Below are 21,229 nucleotides of genomic sequence, written 5' to 3' on the forward strand. Positions count from 1 at the left end.
TGTAAAATCAGATGAATCAGGGTTTTAATAATGTTCGATACATTCATGATACATTACTCTGTTTTGTACCGCATTCATAAAGAGTGCCGTTTAAAACACTACGGAAGATTAGAAAAACATTTCATGGTCAAAAAATGGCTGCTTTATTTTTATGTGTTTGTTCTTGGCTACGTAGAAGTGTCTTATAACAGTGTCCCAGAGAGAAAAAGATAATGGTACTGTAACGTGAACCTGTGTGTGTGTGTGTGTGTGTGTGTGCACTGTCTTGTTTGTGCACCTTAGAGAGACTGAAGCACTGTTATTTATTCATCACTGTTTCTCAGACTCATTTTAGTGTCAGTTCATGTTTTCCTCTTGATTTTCCTGAGGGATTATTTGTCTTTGGGGTGTATTGTCATTGATACGGAGGGAATGAGATGAGAGGCAAGGGGGTCCATCTGCAAAGCTTTATTCAAAGACATGGTCAACACAGGCAAGGGTCGGACAATGGAAAACAGGTACACTGAGGGCAAGACCAAAGAGTAGTCCAGTAAACAGGCGGGGGTCGATACAAAGGGCAAGGCAAACAGATAATCCTCAGACAATAGTCCAGGCGAGGTACAAACAAAGTCTGAGAAGGCAATACAAAGGGTAATCCGGGGCAGGTAGCAAACAGACAAAACGAGGAGACAGGCTAAAATACAAAGCTAGGGTAAACAGACTAGATAAAGGAGAGGCAAAGAACAAGAGTAGGAACTAGCCAAATTTGGAATGACTATAACATTGCTATCACTGACAGTGATACACGCAAACAATACTCTTCCCTGAACTGTGGTTAGAGCCTGGTATAGGGAAGGTGAAGGTGACATCACGCCGCGTTGCATTATGGGTCCTCCGCCATATTTGCAGGATCGCGCACTATACCAATGTATTTGAATTTGTGTGTTGGAGGCTGTGTTTGGATTTTCAGTCGAGATTTTAATAAACATCGATATGGTTGGTCAGTACTGCTTGATCAAAAACTGCCATAGCAGGTCACATGATCGTTCAGGGAGGAAACTGAACAACGGAATACGTTATTTCAGCTTTCCTTCCTGGAAAAAACATCCCTGCATCAGCGAGAGTGTGTTCGCTGCATTTTCAGTCAGGTGAGTTCTCTGGTCTCTAACTTTGACCTAAATACAATATTTTCATTTTGTTCTTATTGTCTTAAACGTCGGTGTGTGTTGACTTCCAGAGCAACACATAATTTGTGGCTATCAACAGATAATGATCCATTTGCAACAACAATCACAATATCTAAGAAATTGATTGATTTATATATATATATATATATATATATATATATATATATATAAGTCACACACTGTCAATAGTTTCATCAAGATCACTTTAAATTAACGTGTTAGCTTTTGTTTATCTTCTGGTCCAGTTTCTACTAACATAATTATGTATATATATATATATATATATATATATATATATATATATATATGTGTGTGTGTGTGTGTGTGTGTGTTGAAAGTATATGAAGATGTCCATAATTGTCTATAACCTACAAAATTGCTGTATTTACAGGACAGCCAGCATTTGAAATGCTGGACACTCATCCTGACTGGGCACCATCTCTGCTTCTGGGCCACAATGAAGTGAAAGTGATGAATAAAGAGAGGTCTGCACGTTAGTTAAGAAGACACCTCAAACATCAGGTAATTAGCAAGATGCCAGGAGAGGAAGGGGAGGAGAAAGAACAAGAAGAAAGCACGGAGGAGGTGGCCCAAGACGCAGAGGAAGATGTTTGTGCGTCAGTATGCCACGCCAGTTTGCGGAGATATTTGGAAATCGTGTTGCTGCCATTGTGGACTGCTTTGAAATTTTTATAGAAAGACCATCCAATCTTCAGGGAAGAGCACTAACATTTTCAAATTAAAAACACAGGCATACACTGAAATACCTCATCGGCATTACTCCACGAGGAGTAATTTCTTTCATCTCCAAAGGGTGGGGTGGGCGGACAAGTGACAAACGAATAACAGAGGACAGTGGTTTTCTACATAAAGGAGAGTGTGGGACTGATGTGTGCTGACGTGAAAATACCAGCGTTCACAAAGGCTCGTCATCAATTGGATGCAAAAGATGTGGAGGAAACAAGATCCATTGCTCATCTCAGAATACACGTGGAAAGAGTTATTGGTCAAGTTCGGAATAAATACAAAATTTTGTATTCTAAAATTCTGCCATGTGAGGGTGAGACTGTGGTTTTCTTGGACAAAGTTGTCACAGTCTGCTGTGCTCTTACAAACATGTGTCCAAGTGTTGTGCAGTGATTACTAAATCAACTGGTTTGTAAAAACGTTTGATAAAAGTTGTACAAAGCAAGAGGTGTTGTGTATTGTATATTCCTTGATGATTTGTAGGATAATTGATGAATGATGTTGAATTTGTGGTTTATGTTAGCAGATGATAAAGACAGGCCACATTGCATGAATCAAAAATTATTTATTTTGTTTTCAATGAACAATTTGCTTTGATATTCTGTACATATTTTTACATGCCTTTTTAAAATGTTTGTGACTCAAGTTTTTATATAACTGCTTAATAAATACATTAGGTGACTTATCTGTTTCTGTACTGATTGTGTCCACAGAGACCCTTTAAAGGGATAGTTCACTTTAAAATGAAAATTCTGTAATTTACTCGCCCTCAAGTTGTTTCAAACCTGTATGAATTTCTTTCTTCTGCTGAACACAAAGGAAGATATTTTGAAGAATGTCAGTAACCAAACAGTTACCTGGAACCACTGACTCTCATCTATGATGACAGAATTTTCATTTTAAAGTGAACTATCCCTTTAAGTGCAAATAAACTTGGATGGGCAAAGATACATCAATCTATTTTGAAATAAACTACCAAATACCCTAATTTTTACATGTCAACATTAACTGATGACAAAAAGGCACAGTGGTATTTAACAAGTTACCCCATCTTGTGACAATGTACAACAACAAAAACATTTCTTGCACAACCTATGAAAACTTAACATATGCTAAAAATAGAAAGCTAACATTAGCTACGAGAGCTGCTACTTGGGTCAAATAGCTATAACATAAATGTACAACTGTAATGAACGTAGCCTAGGCTACTAAAATGAACACCAAAACACATTCGAGATGAAACCACTGGACCCTACAGTTTTCATTGTCACATGCCACCATGTCACCTTTTTCCTCAGGTCCGTGGCACAGACACCAAAGTTTTTTCGGTTTCTTTGAACAGTGCTCTCTACCTCTGTAACTGCCCTTCCTTGTATTGTTTTTCTGTATCATTGTTAGAGGCAAAGTTTTGTTGCTCACTGATGCTTGGGAGGCTTGAGTGAAATGTTTGCCAATGAGCCACGAAAAATTGTTGTCCCTTCTTTATGCGTGCCATCCAAAACTCAGGGTTTGGTTCTACAACACAGTCTTTGAGTGTCCAAACCACAAAATCACAGTAATTACTGCCTGTCACGAATATTTGTGTTTGGACCTGTGTGTAATATGGGTGACTGCATTTCAGTTTTACCTCTCCATTAACAACCTCAAGGCAGAAGTTGCTGTCTTTGGCCAAACATGCCTCTTGAATGGAGTTGTTCCTGTACTTGGAAGGGCACAACACAACCTTTCCCACAGCAAATGCACCTCACTGTGCCATCTGGTGATGCCCCCACTTGGGGGAAATCTGGGTTTATAAAAAAACAAACACATGTGGCAACTTCGTGGCCATTGTGTTTTCTCTTGTTTTTTTCCACATATGTTCTCAATGCCTGCTCTTCATGTGTAATGCCCCAATTGACATCAGCTGTGCTACATTTGCTGTCCTTAGGATAACAAACCTCTTTTACAGTTGACAGAGCTGGTGCTTTGATATCAGTAGCATAAACAGCATGCATATTCGAGGCGGGGACCCTGCCTGCTCCAGCAGCAAACCACAATGAAGATTTCTGCTGTTTCCTTGTCCCCTCCTCAATCTCTACAGCTTGTGCCTCTGAAACATCAGCATGTTTTTGTAGTGCCTGGCAGTGCTGTTCCAATACTGATAAATCACATCCAACAAGCCTGGGGTCATGTAGGCAGTGAAGGGATTTCAATTGTGTGACAGGGTGCACAGGATCTCTGAACTCCTTGCAGTAATCTGGCAGCACACTCAGAATAGCAGACTTGCCACCTGTTTTATGAAGATCAGTGTAAAACTGTCTTAGCTCTGAAGGTGTAGGTGATGGTGTAGGGATCGTCTTGGTACAAGTCCTCAATCCATGCTTGTTGTCAGTCTCACCATCCAACAGAGGGTTCATTGATTTTTGCATGGCAACAGCAGAGGTGTAATTAATCTTATGGCTTACCTCACCGTGAACTTTGTTCACATTACTTGGTAAGATCCAGTATGCAGACATGTCTGTGACAGTCCTCATTTCTCTGCACCGGACAGTTGCTTTCATTTTAAAAAGCAAGGCCCCAACATGGGTGCATGTCTCTGCAACTCCAGGCACACACGTACAGTGGGCTGAGGAAACTTCACCATTGGTGTTGATGATAACCCAAGCCTTCAGAGGAACTTCACTAAGGCGCTAGGAGTGCATCACCTGTACATAAAGACAGAAATGTTAATCAATGACAGATACATTTATTATCTGATTAATACAAATTAAACTTAGTTAATTTGTGATTAATAAAAGCAGAACCACTTAAATTATCTTGCTTTTATGCTTACACAGTCAAACTAATTTGTAAATGTTAATTATGTATTTCAATGTAAATATAATGTAATGTAAATTATTGATTGTACATTATGTATTCATTCATTTCTAATCAACATAATCACGTGTTACAAAAATACATCTGCCCACCACGAGCAAAATAAAACTGGGTTTTTAGACAATTTTGACAATTATAACCAATATATATATTTTTTATTAAATGCAACTGCTCAAACCCACTGCTTATGACTCTTTAAAATAACATAACTTTAGCTGAATATTTAGCTTTTTTTTTGTTTTAATAACTTGGCCAAAAACACAAGTGCCTTCTTATGAACGTGTTGATTCATTGCACAGAATACAACAGAGAAAGAATCAATTTTACAGAATCATTAAGATACATAGGTATTAAAACATTGTCAGTAAATAGCCTATTTATTTTAGCTGATTTGCCAACCGCCATAAAACTCCGACAGAAGATGAAGTGCCATCTTACCTTTGCCAGTACGACTGTGCTCTTGCAGTTAGGCGGCCTGTGAATGAGGAGGTCCTGTACCCAGCCGCTGCAAAACTGTTCATGAGCTTGAAGGGACTTAAACTCCTGCAAAGTGTACGCACTCAATCCAAAAACGAGGTAATTGACGATGTCCATAAATGTGAGCGGAGGTAGTGCGTCTGGATCCGTAATCCAGTCTTGGGCTGCTAAATCATATGGATCTATCTTGTTTATCTCGGTCAGTTTGTATAAATAAAGTTTTTTGGTAGTGGCGTTTAGTTTCTCCCGATTCCCTTCTCTTTTTCTTTGAACTTCTCCATTTCTTCCGTTCTTCAATTTTACCTCATTTTGGCCAAACACACTCAAAATTAAATGTCTTAGCAACGGTTGGCGAAAACGTGAACAGAGATCGTGGCGCCCACGTCCCATAATGCAACACTGCGTGACGTACCTTCACATTCCCTATTAAAGGTGTGTGATTGGATGCAGGTGAGGGTGTAATCAGTGCAATGGAACATGGGAAATGTAGTCCAGGATGATGTGAAGCAGTCTGTGTAGCGTGAGCGTCAATATAATAGGAAGGTGAGCTCTGGTGGCGAGCAGATGGAAGACCACATCACTTGTGCAGGTTAAAAGCGTTCATGTTCTACCTGCAGATCAGTTATAGAAACACATCAGAGAGGTTCTGATATATTTAAAAAGAGGTTTATAGAGTAGTAAAGGTGTCAGCTTTCAAAGAAATGCAGTATGTATTATTTCAATCAGGACCACTTCCGTCAAGTAAATTTATGACAATTATAATTGCATACAGTTAGTGTTGGTGGTATGGTTATGTTCTGGGCAACACTCCATGCTTGGACAGAGCGGGGAGAGCCTCAAGACAAACCCCCCTGGGGTACAGAACAGAAACATAAGCATACATAATTACAATTCACAATTACATGAGTTGTAAACAAAATGTGATAGAGACTGTTTCCAATGAAGACACTGTAAAGAAAGAAGTTAGATCGGATTACAGGTTCAGTTGGTGGAGTTGGGGTTGGAGGAGGGAGTTAATTGCAAGCAGCTATGCGATGGAGAGACACTGAATAATGGGGATTTAAATAGACCGCAGATGATAGGTGGCAAGACTGGATTGGTACACGTCAGGAACAGCTGACTGTCAGCTGATGCAAGCGTGACTAACATGACCTGACTGAACTAACGCGATGCTCCATTTCAATCAGGACCACTTCTGTCAAGTATATTTATGGCAATTATAATTGCATACAGTTAGTGTTGGCTGTATGGTTATGTTCTGGGCAACACTCCACATGCCTGTCCATGCAGCCATGCTCGGACAGAGCGGGGAGAGCAGCAAGACAAACCCCCAAAACAACCATAAGCCAAAACTCCCCAACACAACTGATGCAATTTGAATGGCCAGCAATGAGAAATGTTGCTTGATACTATCTTTATGTGGGAAGCATCACCCAAACTCGGAGAGAAGCATACAACAAGCATGTTGCTTAGCTGCTTATGCAAAATATTTGAGAGAACAGTATGGGGGGGGGGGCATACACCCATAGCAGCAGCAGCAGCAGCCTAATACGATGGAAGTTAAGGATTACATGCTGAAAAAGCACATTAAGGTGGGGGGTGGGAGCGTCACCCAAAGTTAAGCAATTGAGGATGTGCAACAAGTATGTTCTTAAAATGCTTAAGCAGCTGTGATTGTAAAGGGGGAAGCATACGCCCCTAGCAGCAGCAGTCTGATATGATGGCAGTATTATCCAATATATAGAATATGAGCGGGAACAGGATATGACATCACACTCCAACGTTTCCCCTCCACACCTATGGATTCCGATGTGCTTGTACTGTGTCTTTTGCGACGGCGTCGAAAGCGTCTGGAAAGGAGAAGGCTGTGGGTTCACCCTATTCTACGGACTCGGACGGAACGGGGTGCATTCCATTCTTTAATTCAGGAGCTTCGGCTGGATGAGGATCGCCACAAGGAGTATTTTCGGCTCTGTCCCGCCGATTATGATCGGTTGTTGTGTATGATCGCTCCATTGATTGAGAGGCAGGACACCACACTGCGTCTGGCTATCTGTTTAAGGTGAGTACTTTAACATCAATATATTTTATGTTATGATGTTTGCAAATGCTAAAAAAAAAAAAAGCTTACCCACTAATTTTGATACAAACTAACGTTAGCCAGATTTATTTACCAGGCCACCTGCTTTTCACCATTTAATTGTCAAATATTGAGTAAAGATTGTTGTATTATTGTGAAGTTTATGATTAAACATACAACGTTACGGAATATACATTTTTAAATAACATCAATATTCATAAAATATTCATTAGTTTTAGTAAATTACTCCAGTTTTTGACAACTGGTGACTCATACCACACTATATCCAAAAGCTTCAGGGTGGGCAAATCCACTGCAGTTGGAATAGTGCCATCATTGGCAGAGTTTGGCAGGAGAGTATATGCCAGTGCCTCAAGAATCAGATTGGAGGGCGATTGCTGAGGGGTTCTCCAGTAAATGGGCTTTTCCACACTTCCTGGGTGCCATTGATGGGAAGCACATTACAATAAAAGCCCCTGCTGATTCTGGGTCCCTTTATTATAACTACAAGGGACAGTTCTTTATTGTTCTCCTGGCGGTGGTAGATGCCAACTACCTCTTCAGAGTAGTAGACATCGGGCCTTTGGCAAGAGTAGTGATGGTGGTACGTTGTCTGCCTTTGCTTTTGGAAGAGCTCTCAGAGATGGAACACTCCATCTTCCAGACGATGAGCCTCTTCCGAATGGTGAACACCTTGGGAAGGTCCCATTTGTGTTTGTTGGAGAGGAAGCATTTCCCCTCCGAAAACATCTTTTGTGTCCTTACCCAGGAAGAGCAATCCCTGCTGACCAGAGGATCTTCAGCTTCCGTCTGTCGCATGCAAGGAGGATTGTAGAGAATGCGTTTGGCATCATGGCAGCTCAGTTTCGTGTGTACCACAGAGTGATGGAGTTGAGCCCATTTCATGCAGAAAAGATTGTGCAAGCAACCACCATTCTCCACAATTTAATTAGATGGGGTCATCAGAATTCTCCTTCCACCACTGGTTCTGCTGACCCAAGTACTGCACTGAATGCAGCTGGAAGGATGGGAAGCAACACTGCGTCGCGGGAGGCCCTAGCTGTGAGGGAGAAGTATAGGGAATACTTCAACTGCCCGTGTGGTGCAGTTCCTTGGCAGTATTACCAGATTTGAGGAAGTCTGGCTCACCATGAAAAGGGTCTTTTCAGAGCCACCTCAATATCAGACAGTCAATTTTTCCATTGTTTGTTTGTGTTTGTGTATACATTAAGGTTACATGTAGACATGCAACATGTGTTAAATGCACATATTAAATTTTTTGATGGAATGAATGTTATCTTTTAGGTACATGGATGCAAAATGCATATTGTCATTTTTGTTTACGGTCAAAAAAAATCCTTGTGCTTACAGCAGATGTGTTACTCATGATGGATATTATCGGCTGTGTCCAACAACCAAGACATCAAGAACATCTCCACTGCAATGGTATGTTTACAAAAAGGCTGTCGAATCATTTGAAATGTATTGTCAGCGATGCTAAAGCTTAGTGATGGTTTTAAGAAAATTTTCAAGTACACTTGAAAGACAAAAAGACAAACACAAAGTAATGAATGAAGAAACTGGTTTTATTGTTTTCTCTAAAACAACAATTCCTACATAACAGCAGGAGAAGAGAGCAACTTATTATAACCTGTTTTGGAAAACCACATCTTCTTTATGGAATAATATTCTTTGAATGAACAATGTTCATTTTGCAGTGAACAACTTCATTAATTGCACTCAAAACACATGAGAACTTATAAGAAACCTATAAAACATAAGTAATAGTTCACCCAAAAATGAAAATATACTGAAATTAAAATCGCCCTCAGGCCATCCAAGATGTGTATATATATTTTTTCTTCGTCGGAACAGATTTGGAGAAATTCAGCATCACATCACTTGCTCAGCAATGGAGAGAATGAGTCCAAACAGCTGATAAAAACATCACAATTATCCACAAGTTAGCTGCTTGAAGAGGATCCTTTGCAGAGCAAGTCATGTGATGCTTAATTTCTCCAAATCTGTTCAGACGAAGCAGCAAACTCTGAGGGATAGTTAAATTGCAGTAGATTTTCATTTTTGAGTGAACTATTACTTTAAAGATCATGTTCATGAACTGACACTGTACTCGGCGTCGTGTATCAATTGCAGTATCTTGATTTGTAGTGAACTCCTGGGAAGATGGGAGAGAGCTGGGTGAATGCAGTTGAGGAAGCTGCTTACATCATCCTCTTTTCTCTTTTCTTTTACGATGGACATAATTTCCGTTTCAAATTCATCCATGGCACTTGATTTTCTTTTTAGGTGCAGTGGTGCCCTGGCTGCTGGTGCCTGATACAAGCTCTTCAGGCTTGGTCACATGTGGGGGATTTGCCTTAATGCCAGACAATTTTTGAATAGTTTTTACTATAACTCTTCGTTTCGACCTGATAAGTTCTTCATGAAGGTCTGTTGTCTGCAAATAGAAAAGTGTACAAATTTAGATAAAAGCAATTAAACGTGGTTGACAGTAAAGTCTTGGCATTCACAACTCTGCACGTTTTGTATGTATCTCAGTGTTCTCCTAGGTTAGAAGTACTGGGGAGATATTTTTTAGTATATTTTTGTGTTTGGTTCTGTAGGAGTGTGTGTGGGCATGTGTCTGTGCGCATCGGGGGGGGAACTCAGAGCAGAGGTGAATTGTAAACACACTAACACGTGGAGAAAGAATTTACGTGCTGTCATATAAATAACATAAGACCATTTAGTTTGTTTAATAAAAGACTAAGTAGAGACCTGTTCTGTAGGAAACATGATCTTGAATGACTTCTGTTGTGATCCAACACTATACAGAAAATGAAAGGGGTCATAAAATGCCTATTTTCCACAAACTGATATTATTCTTTAGGGTCTTAATGAAAAGTCTGTAACAGTTTGTTTAAAATTTCACAATGGTAGTGTAAAACACATTTTTACCCTGTAAAAAATAGCTCTTTTCGAAACACTGGAATTCTCCTTTAATGCTAATGAGCTCTGCTGACCCCGCCCCTCTCTTCTGATTTGCTCTATGAGAGACTGTTTACTTTTGCCACATTCATAGTGAAACTTGCTAATTAGCAAGTTATTATTTGCAATGATTAATTTAAATAGATTAAACTCACTGCTTCTGTGGGTGAGGCTGGCTCATGAATGATTCGCACAAATATAAATGCATTTTCAGATCCAAACTTAAGTTAATCCTCCGCGATTTTAGTCACTCAGATGTCGGGACACTGCTGTCAATCAAACAATCGTGGGGTCTCTCGACTGTGTGACGTCACATTTCAGCTCAAACAACATGTAAAAGTGCATGTAGCATTATATGACCCCTTTAAATTAGGGCTGCCACAAACGATTATTTTAATAATCGATTAATCTTCGATTAATCATCGATTATTTCACTGATAAATCAATATAATTTAAATATTCAACTCTTTCAATTAGTTAAAATACTGTCATACATAACAAATAAATGAAAGATAGTCTAATAACTTCAGCTTTGGGAAATAATATTATGTAATTACAATTATTATACAGTTAATTTATACAAAAAAAATATATTTGACACAAAATGAGTTGACAGAAAAACCTTATTTACCATTTAATTACTATATGAAAATGAAAGGTAAAATAAAGGTAAGTGATTAGATGTTTTATTCACAATATACACTACCAGTTTAGCATCATTTTTGTATAGTAACATTGTTTTTAAAGAAGTATATTCTGTTCATCAAGCCTGCATGTATTGGATCCAAAGTACAGCAAAAACAGTAACATTTTGAAAGATTTTTTACCATATAAAATATTTTTTTTTTTTTATTTGAATATATTTTAAAATGTAATCTATTCCTATGATTTCAAGGCTGAATTTTTAGCAACATTACTCCAGTCACATGATCCTTCAGAAATCATTCTAATATACTGATTTGCTGCTCCAAAAAACATTTATTATTATTATTATTATTGAAAACAGATTAATATATATTTTTTTCAGGTTTTGCTGTATTTTGAGTCAAATAAATGCAGGCTTGGTGAGCTGAATAGACTTCTTTAAAAAATAAAATAATAAAAAAAGCTTTTGACTGGTACAGTAATCTCTCTTAAAATAACTAACTTGGTTATGATAATCAAAACAGTCCTGAGCTAGATTACGCTTTGTTCTCTGCAAACCAAACCATAACTCATATTTAATAATAGTTTAAGAAGAGATACTGTAAAGCTTTCGCTACACACTGGTCAAACCGCATTATTGCACGCTCTAAATTAGGTCAAATTAAACATGGTCGATAGTGTCGACTAATCATTTCAGCCCTACTTTAAATTAAATTAACTTGAGCTTCAATGCGGGGCGGGGCACAACACTGTATCTCTTATTATTTCAGGAGTTTTCCTATTTGATCTTAAGTGCACTTCACAGGATATTCCATCTTGATGTTCCATTCAATGGGCATTACAATGTCATGAGACGTGAATTTACATTGTATTTATTTTAGGGCTGTCAACCGATTACAATATTTAATTGCGATTAATTGCACGACTGACATGAGTTAACTCGCGATTAATCACAATTTCACATAGCTAGTTCATGTCTATTAAGCCTGAAGGAGTGGATGCCGAGTTGCTGATATTAATTATATTATTACATGATTTATTGTTTGACTATTAATCAAGTTATGGCAAGAGTGAAATGTGTAACCTTATGTGTGCTGTATTTCTTTTCCTCAAGATTAATGTCCACATATTATGTGTGTGCAGGGCCTGAAATTAACACCCGACCACGCGCCAAATGCGGGTGAGTTTTGTAATTGGCGGGTAAAACTGTCAATCTACCTGCCACGTTAATGGGTGGCCAATGAGAATTGAGTGATTCATTAGTTGTTATTTTTTGCGTCTGTTGTTTTTTTAAGTCCGCCATTTCGTTGGATTTTAGTTCAAAATGTGGCGGCACATTACTGGGGTAAAGAGGCCAGCTGAAACGAACAACCAGCAAAAAGATGAGGATGAGTCAAAGAGAAGTAAAAGACGACGTTTTAATTCAAAGTGGACAATTGGCGACAATGGCAAGGTTCGTCAATGGCTGATTTATGACAGCAGTACAGACGAAATGTACTGCAGTGACTGCCGTATGTATGGCTCAGAGAAAGTGAAGTCAAATCCTTTTGTAATCGGGACTATCGAAGCAATTAAGGACCACGAGTCATCAAAATGCCACCTACACACAATAAGTTGCAAAATAGCAAAGACTGCGCTTCCGGAGGACACCGCTGCGGTCAAGGCACTGACGTCCATGAAAGCAGCGCAGTTTGAGAGGATGCGACTCCTGTTTCGCAACGTTCACGCGATCGGCAAGAAGATGAGGCCCTTCTCTGACTACATTTGGATGTGCGAGTAAGTATTAAACTGTTGGTGAGGTGGGATGAGATGAGATAAAGCAAAGCTGACGTTGTTTACTGTACAATGAGTTACACAGATGTGTGCGCGTGCCTATGTTGGGAGTTGGGAACCAGAGAGAAAATGTCCGGTACCCGTAAGTTTACCAGTAATGTTAATATTAATTTAGTTCTGCTTAATGGTTCCTGAAGGCTGTAATCAACAGTCTACTGACTAAATCAGCCATCAACACAGCCGTGTGTGATTTGTTTACATACGAGCTGCGGTAACTTAGGTAACTGTGTGTGTGTGTGTGTGTGTGTGTGTGTGTGTGTGTGTGTGTGTGTGTGTGTACCTGTTTTTCTATCCCGGTGGGGACCTCAACCTGAATGCACACAGACTGATGGGGGCTCGAGTCGTGTCACAGTGGAGACCTAAATAGAGGTCCCCATTCTGACACAAGCTTATAAATCATACAGAATGAGTTTTTTTGGAAATTTAAAAATGCAGAAGTTTTCTGTGATGGGTAGGGTTAGTGTAAGGAGATGGAATATATCGTTTGTACAGTATAAAAACTATTAAGTCTATGGGTCCCCACAAAGATAGTGAACCAGTGTGTGTGTGTGTGTACGTGCGTGCATGCGCTGGCATGCATGTGTTATCAAGCTAACTGTGAATTGTCATTGTTTCTGTAGGGTGGATGAACAGAAAGGGTTAGCTGCAGGGAAGACATACAGAAATGCAAACCAAGCCCAAGTCTTCATGCACTATATAGCAGAGGTTGAAAGGTGGAAGGTAAAGGAGGAGATATCTGCCACCAAGTTCATCTCCGTAATGGCAGATGGATCCACAGACAGTAGTGTAATGGAAGAAGAGTTGGTCTACACTAGAATGAGCAGAGCAGGAAAAGTCAAGGTGCAGTTTGTGGGGATCCAGGCACTGAAAAAGGCAGATGCAGCACATATAACAGATGCAATATGCTCCCAGATGTCTGCAGTCAGTGGTGGTGAGGAGGAACGGAAGGAAAAGCTAGTTGCTTGAGGGACAGATGGAGCGGCCGTTATGAGAGGATCCCAGACAGGAGTTTCCAGCAGGCTTCGTGGGGAAAGGATGTACATTTTAGGAGTCCACTGCATGGCACACCGCATTTAAAGATGTAATGAAGACCAACAGTCATTGTAGGAAAGTTGAGGACCTCTTGACTGGCCTGTTCAACCTTTACCACTGAACAGAGCCAAATTAGAGGAGAGTTTCTCAGTGCTAGGGATTAAACCACTGATGCCCACCAGAGTAGGAGGTACAAGGTGGGTCTCTCACCTACTGAGGGCCTTGGACCATTTCTTAAGGGGGTTAAGGGGATTGTTCAGCACCTTGAGCAGGCAAGTAGTAGCTTATATGTAATGTTGTATATTATTTATCTGTCAACATTTTGATTGTAACATGTAAAATGCAGTTCTTCCATTTCCAGTTTAATGACTTTTGTTGTTGTTTTCTAAAGATGCAGTCACCAGACGATGAAGGGGTAAATGCTGCTCAACAGAGCAAGGCACGGGCTTCTACAAGCTGGTGACAGATGGAGATGCTCTTCAGTTCAGCAGTTTCCTGCATGATACGCTGACTCATCTTAGCAAGCGGTCAGGGAAATTGCAGCAGTGATGCTTCACAGTAGCTGACGCCCACAGTGGCCTGACTTCCACCCAGGCTGTGGTCCTCAAATACAAATACAGGTCATTTAATTATATTATAATTATATGATTTAATCATTATATTTATTACTGTTTATAGTTTCAAAAGTGTTTTTAATCTTTGCTTCAGCTTAAAAAGTGGTTTTCTCATTCCTAAAACCTAGTCCAATTTTACCTCCTAATATGTGACCTCCCTCTTGTCATGACTCTGTCCTGACACACATGTATTAAATTAATTTATTCAGATAAAGGCAAAACGCTCTTTACTCACATAGCATGTCTCCAATGAACCACTCATTGTGATCTTATTGTAACGATTAAAACTGTGAAGTCTTGATGTACAAATCCTTTTGAAAAAAGTAAACTAAAACTAAAGACTTTGACACAGACCTGGACCGCTGCTGAGGAAGGTGCTGGATTCCAACACTTACATGGGTGTTAACCAGCCACATGATGACTTACAAAGACAAACTTCTGGACAAGCTGTCCGACAGCATGGACAACAGATTTGGGGATGTGGGGTCTGGAATCCTGAGCGATACAAAGATAGTTAGCTTCCAACAATGGCCTGATCCAGAAAACAGTGCAGGTTAGCATCTCAAAGTACTAGAAATAGAAAGAGTGGGTTTAATGTGATGAAGATGGTGAAGTCTGATTGGCGGTCCAGTCTCAAATGTGAGACACTGTCTGACCTGCTCTTTGTCCATCTGTCCTCCCCCTCAATCAAAGACAGCAGCATACGGTCAAGGAGACCAGACCCTGGAAGAAGCAGCTGCAGCAGAGGTGGAGGAAGAGGAGTGCATCTGCTCCTTTTCTGTGGACTCAGATTAGCAGCAGTCAGTATATATGACTATGACAGATGAATATGTAGTGTGACACAGCCAATAAAAAAAACAATTATAGTCTAAGAGTTATTATTACTTATAATGATTTCATTAATAACTTAAATGTGTATTCTTACAGGTTAAAGAACAATGTTTGTGTGATCTCTATTTTTCACCTTTATGAGGCAAAAAAAAAGAAAAAAAAGAAATTGGCTGGTAAAAGGTTACTGTGGCAGGTGGATTTTTAAATCAGGGGCTGGTGGTCAAAACAGTTAACTTCAGGCCCTGTGTGTGTGTATCCAACCGTAATGATAAGACACTCGCCAGTGCTAGAAAGCCTTGAATTTGAGATAAGGTCTCTGTGTATGTGTGTTATCTGTCTGTACAGGGAGAAGCTCAGACAGTCCCAGGACAAACGATCATCTGACAGCATATCAGATCTACGTCTTTGGAGAGTTTATCTAGGTTTTGGAACCAATCAGAATTTTGTTGACTCATGTATTGACGCAATTAGTATCCTCCGTCAGGGTATAACTGTGGTTAATTTTGAGTTGTACGGGGGCATACAAAAAGCCCACAAAGCTGTCACTAAGAGACTGCCTAACACAGAAGTGTTCTTCCCACTAATCAATTTCACAAGATCATTGCCACTGTACAAGCAAATCATGATTGATCACTTGAACATTCACATTAAGAAAAATACCAGTTGCATCCCTCCACTTCCCTCAGAACAATTCATGGTGGAAAGTGATGGGATACACTGGAGGGCCTCCACTGCCAAGGCCATGCTTCAACACTGGAAAACACATTTAAACTGTTAATTCATGAGAGTCCAAAACAGGACCAGAATAAACTCATTGTAAACCTCTCAAAGAAATTCAAACTATCCAAAGAACAACGTGCGGTTTTACTTAAAGGCCTGTCTTTTGTTCCCACACCCATGGGAGTTAAAACTCAAAAAATACAGTTACTAAAAGACATGCAGGCCTATCACCGCAGAATCAAACTAGAGACTTTCTTTGAGGGGAAAAAGAGTCAAAAACAAAAAATTCCCTTCACTGGAGCCTCAGACTGGACTCCAGCGTTATCTAGTCTGCCCAAACCAATAACGCAAATAATCAGAGCTGACAACTACGCATGCAGGCACCTAAACTGGGGCCTTCAAACAACAGAAAACCTAACAAGGGCAGAAAGAAAGGCTCTGGTAGAATTACAAAGAAATAGGAACATCATCATAAAACCTGCTGATAAGGGGAATGCAACTGTTATTATGGATAAAAGTCAGTACATTTGGGAAGGACAGAGACAGTTGGCAGTGAAGGAACACTATTGCACACTAGAGGGAGCCATATATCCACAAACTAGAACCATGGTTGAAGAGATATTGGATGAAATGTTTGATAAAAAACAATTAGTGGGGCACAAAAAGAATATTTATTGGGAGAGAACCCTCCCAGGCCCAGAAGATTTTATTTATTACCCAAGATCCATAAAGAGCCTGAAAAATGGAGCATTCCTGGAGAAATCCCTCCAGGAAGACCTATAGTATCCGACTGTAACAGTGAGACGTATTTTATAGCTGAATATATTGAATATTTTTTGAACCCCATATCCACACGTCACTCCAGTTACCTCAAGGATACTTATGATTTTATATCAAAAATTAAAACATTAAAAATACCTAAAAATGCATTTCTCTTCACCATAGATATAGATAGCTTATATACAAATATAGAAACCGAGGTAGGTCTCAAAGCTGTCAAAACATTTATGGAAAAATACCCAGACCCCAAAAGGCCAGATTATTATATCCTCAAGTTATTGGAAATAAATCTTACTAGAAATGACTTTGAATTCGATTCTAAATTCTATTTACAGACCAAGGGGACTGCAATGGGTAAGAAATTTGCACCCTCATATGCAAATATATTTATGGCCTACTGGGAAGAATCAGCTTTGACCTCAGCTACTAAAAAACCATATGCATACTACAGGTTCCTTGATGACATATGGGGAGTATGGACATACTCTACAGAGGATTTTGTTACCTTCACTGACCATCTCAACACACACCAAAGGTCCATCAAAATCATATACACATTTGACCCCAAGGAGGTCAATTTTTTGGATGTGGTCTCCTACAAAGGGCCTACATTTTTGGAAACTGGCTTTCTCGACTGTAGAGTCTATTTCAAGGAGACGGACACCCATTCACTGTTACACAAGAGGAGCGTCCACCCTAAACACACATTCAAGGGCATCATAAAATCACAATTGCTTAGATTTAAAAGAATCTGTACACAACCATCCTCATTTTATTCAGCCGTACAAACACTCTTTTCTTCCCTCAAACACAGGGGGTACTCTCGTTCCTTTCTCAGAAGTATATTAAAAAACTTTGACAAGCCACGGGCCTGTCCTGAGGATAACACAGGCCAAAGGGACAAAATACTCCCCCTGGTTGCCCATTTCTCGCTTCAAAGCACACAGCTGAACCTTGAACTCAAGGCCAATTTCCAAAAGTTCCTAGAACCCACCAACTATTTAAAAAGACATAAGCCCATAGCGGCATATAGAAGGAACACCAATTTACGGGATAAATTGGTACAAAGCAAGATTCGTACAACACCTACCAAAGGCCGTATTGGCAAATGCAAATACTACACTCCAGCACAACTAGTGGTCAGTAGATTTTCTAAAAAAGTACTTCAACTTCCCAGATCTCTGTCCCATGAAACCTGCAATTGTATCTACCTGTTGTACTGTACCAAGTGTCATAAGCAATATGTCGGTCAGACCTGGGTCCTCTCAGAGATTTAGAGATGTGTACCATGAAGAAGAGTTTAGACTGGTTAGAAATCCAGACAGATTTCCCGGTAACTCTGAACGCCATGAGATTGTTGCAGGCCCAAACAGGCCTCCCATTAGAAGAAAAGGACGTAGAAGAAAAAATAAAAAAGAGACGTGAAGCAAAACCACAAAACAGAACTCCTCTTTTCGTTGAACAAGATGAACACGCTGAGCGTGAATTTTTGAAGACTACGTTGAGGAGGATTACTCTCCTCCTCAACGACAAAATCACTTCATCCGTCAATATTCAAGACCTCAAACACAATTTCAAAAGAGGAGTTCCATGTATGATTTTCCCTCACGCTCTTTCTCTAGAGTTTCTTTTGTTAATCATGAAAAGAGATTCAGAGACATAGACGTCTCAGTGGACAGACAAATCACCTCACAAAAGAGAAAAAGAGATAGGCAAGGCAAGTTAATTTATATATATAGCACATTTCGTACACAATGGTAATTCAAAGTGCTTTACATAAAAGAAAGTAAAATAATCATGAAGAAAAATAATAACAAAAATAAAACAAGCAATTTTAAAACTTTTAAAATGATTAAAATATTTAAAAACAGAAAATGATTTTACATAAAAAAATACAATAAAATAAAACATTGAAAATATAGCGCAATCAGTTCGGACATCACACAGTGCTCATTCAATAAATACACAGCTAAAAAGAAGAGTTTTGAGTCTAGATTTAAATGTGACTAGTGTTTTAGCACATCTGATCTCTTCTGGAAGCTGATTCCAACTGCGGGCAGCATAGTAACTAAAGGAGGACTCCCCTTGTTTTGTGTGAACCCTTGGTATTTCTGACTGACTCGATCCTAATGATCTGTGTGCTCTGTTAGGTTTATATTCAGTGAACATATCTGAAATATATTTCGGTCCTAGGTCATTTAGTGACTTATATACGAGTAAAAGTACTTTAAAATCAATCCTAAATGTCTAATGTCAGCTGTCTAATGGTCTTTTTGGGAAGGCCAGTGAGGAGCCCTTGCGATCTAATTCTTGCGATGTTTTTTAAATGATAGTATGCTGATTTAGTTACTGCTTTGACATGACTACTGAAACTAAGGTCTGTCTCCAGAATCACACCAAGATTCCTGACTTGATTTTTAGTTGTTTGACCCCTAGAGTCAAGGTATGCATTCACCTTGAACACTTCATCTTTGTTTCCAAATGCAATGACTTCAGTTTTTTCCTTGTTTAACTGAAAAAAGTTCTGGCACATCCAACTATTAATTTCATCAATGCATTGGCAGAGGGAGTCAATGGGGCTGTAGTCATTTGGAGATAAGGCTTGGTAAATCTGGGTATCATCAGCATAGCTGTGGTAGGCAATTTGGTTCTTTCTCATTATTTGACTTAGTGGAAGCATATACAGGCTAAACAAGAGCGGTGCAAGAATTGACCCTTGTGGGACTCCGCATGTCATGGACGTCCACTTAGACTTATGCTCTCCTATACTCACATAATAGCCTCTCCCTTCTAAGTGTGATCTGAACCATTTGAGTACCATCCCAGAAAGCCCGACCCAGTTTTCCAGTCTCTCTAGTAGTATGTTATGATCGACAGTGTCAAACGCAGCACTGAGATCTAGCAATACCAGCACCGATATTTTGCCAGAGTCACATTTTAAGCGAATATCATTTATTATCTTAATGAGTGCTGTCTCTGTGGTGTGATGCGGTCGGAAACCAGATTGGAAATTGTCCAGGTATCCATTTGAGTTTAAGTATTTGTTCAGCTGATTAAAAACTACCTTTTCTATAATTTTGCCTATAAAAGGAAGATTAGATATTGGTCTAAAATTTCTCAAAATTGTGTTATCAAGATTGGTCTTTTTCAGGAGGGGCTTAACAACTGCAGTTTTTAGGGAGTTTGGAAATGTCCCAGAAAGAAGTGAGGCATTCACCACTTCAGTCAAGCACACTTTTGAAAAATATTTGGGAAGTGTGTCAAGACAACAGGTTGATGATTTTAGTTGCTGCACTATGTCTTCCAGAATTTTGCTATCAATTTTTTCAAAATTAGACATAGTATCTTTTTGATATTTTGGCCTAATCTGTCTGACCTCTGCATTACTTGAGGATGTGCTAATCGCCTTCCTGATATTTATGATCTTCTCAAAAAAGAAAGAAGCAAACTCATTGCATCTGCTGTCTGATAGCATATCAGTGGGAATCTGACTTGGGGGGGTTTGTCAGTCTCTCAACAGTGGCAAAAAGAGTATGAGTGCTGTTTAAGTTACTGTTTATAAGGTTTGAGAAGAAGTTCTGTCTAGCTGTGGCTAGTTTCACATTAAAAGCATGAAGGATGTCTTTATAGATGATATAGTGAATTTCAAGTTTCGTCTTCCTCCACATCCTCTCTGCTTTTCTGCATTGTCTTTTCATAGTCTGAACTGCTGTTGATCTTCTCCAAACTGATTTCTGTCTGTTTGTTTTCTTACTGACTATTATTGGTGCAATATCATCAATAACATTCTTAACTTTTGAGTTGAAAGAATCAAGGAGAATATCAACAGAGTCTGCAGAAATGCTTGGTGTTAAAGATATAGCCTCCATAAATAGTACACTTGTGTTCTCGTTTATGCATCTCCTTCTGACAGAGACAGATCTAGATTCAGTGGTAGCAGAGATCAATATATCAAAGAAAATACAGAAGTGATCAGATGGTGCCATGTCCTTAGTAACAATGGATGAAATATTTAGACCCCTACTGATGATTAGATCCAGAGTGTGTCCACCTTTGTGTGTGGGTCCATGCACATGCTGAATCAGGTCAAAGGTGTTTAGAACCGTTATCATTTCTTTTGTAGTTTTGTTTTCTGCATTATCTATGTGAATATTAAAATCCCCTGCAATTGCAAAACAGTCAAACTCTGAGGAAATTATTGATAACATTTCCATGACCTCTTCAACAAAGGCTGGAGAGTATTTTGGAGGCCTGTAAATAATAATAAACAGAATGCGTGGAGCACCTTTCAGCACAATCCCTAGATATTCGAAAGACAAGTACTGACCAAATGACACTTGCTTGCATTGATAGACATCTTTAAATAGAGCAGCTACACCCCCACCTCTCCTAACAGTCCTGCAAACACTCGTGTAAGTGAAGTTAGGAGAGGCTGCTTCATTTAGGATTGTTGCACTGCA

The sequence above is a fragment of the Carassius gibelio genome, chromosome A4 (assembly GCF_023724105.1).
Source record: "Carassius gibelio isolate Cgi1373 ecotype wild population from Czech Republic chromosome A4, carGib1.2-hapl.c, whole genome shotgun sequence".
NCBI lineage: Eukaryota > Metazoa > Chordata > Actinopteri > Cypriniformes > Cyprinidae > Carassius > Carassius gibelio.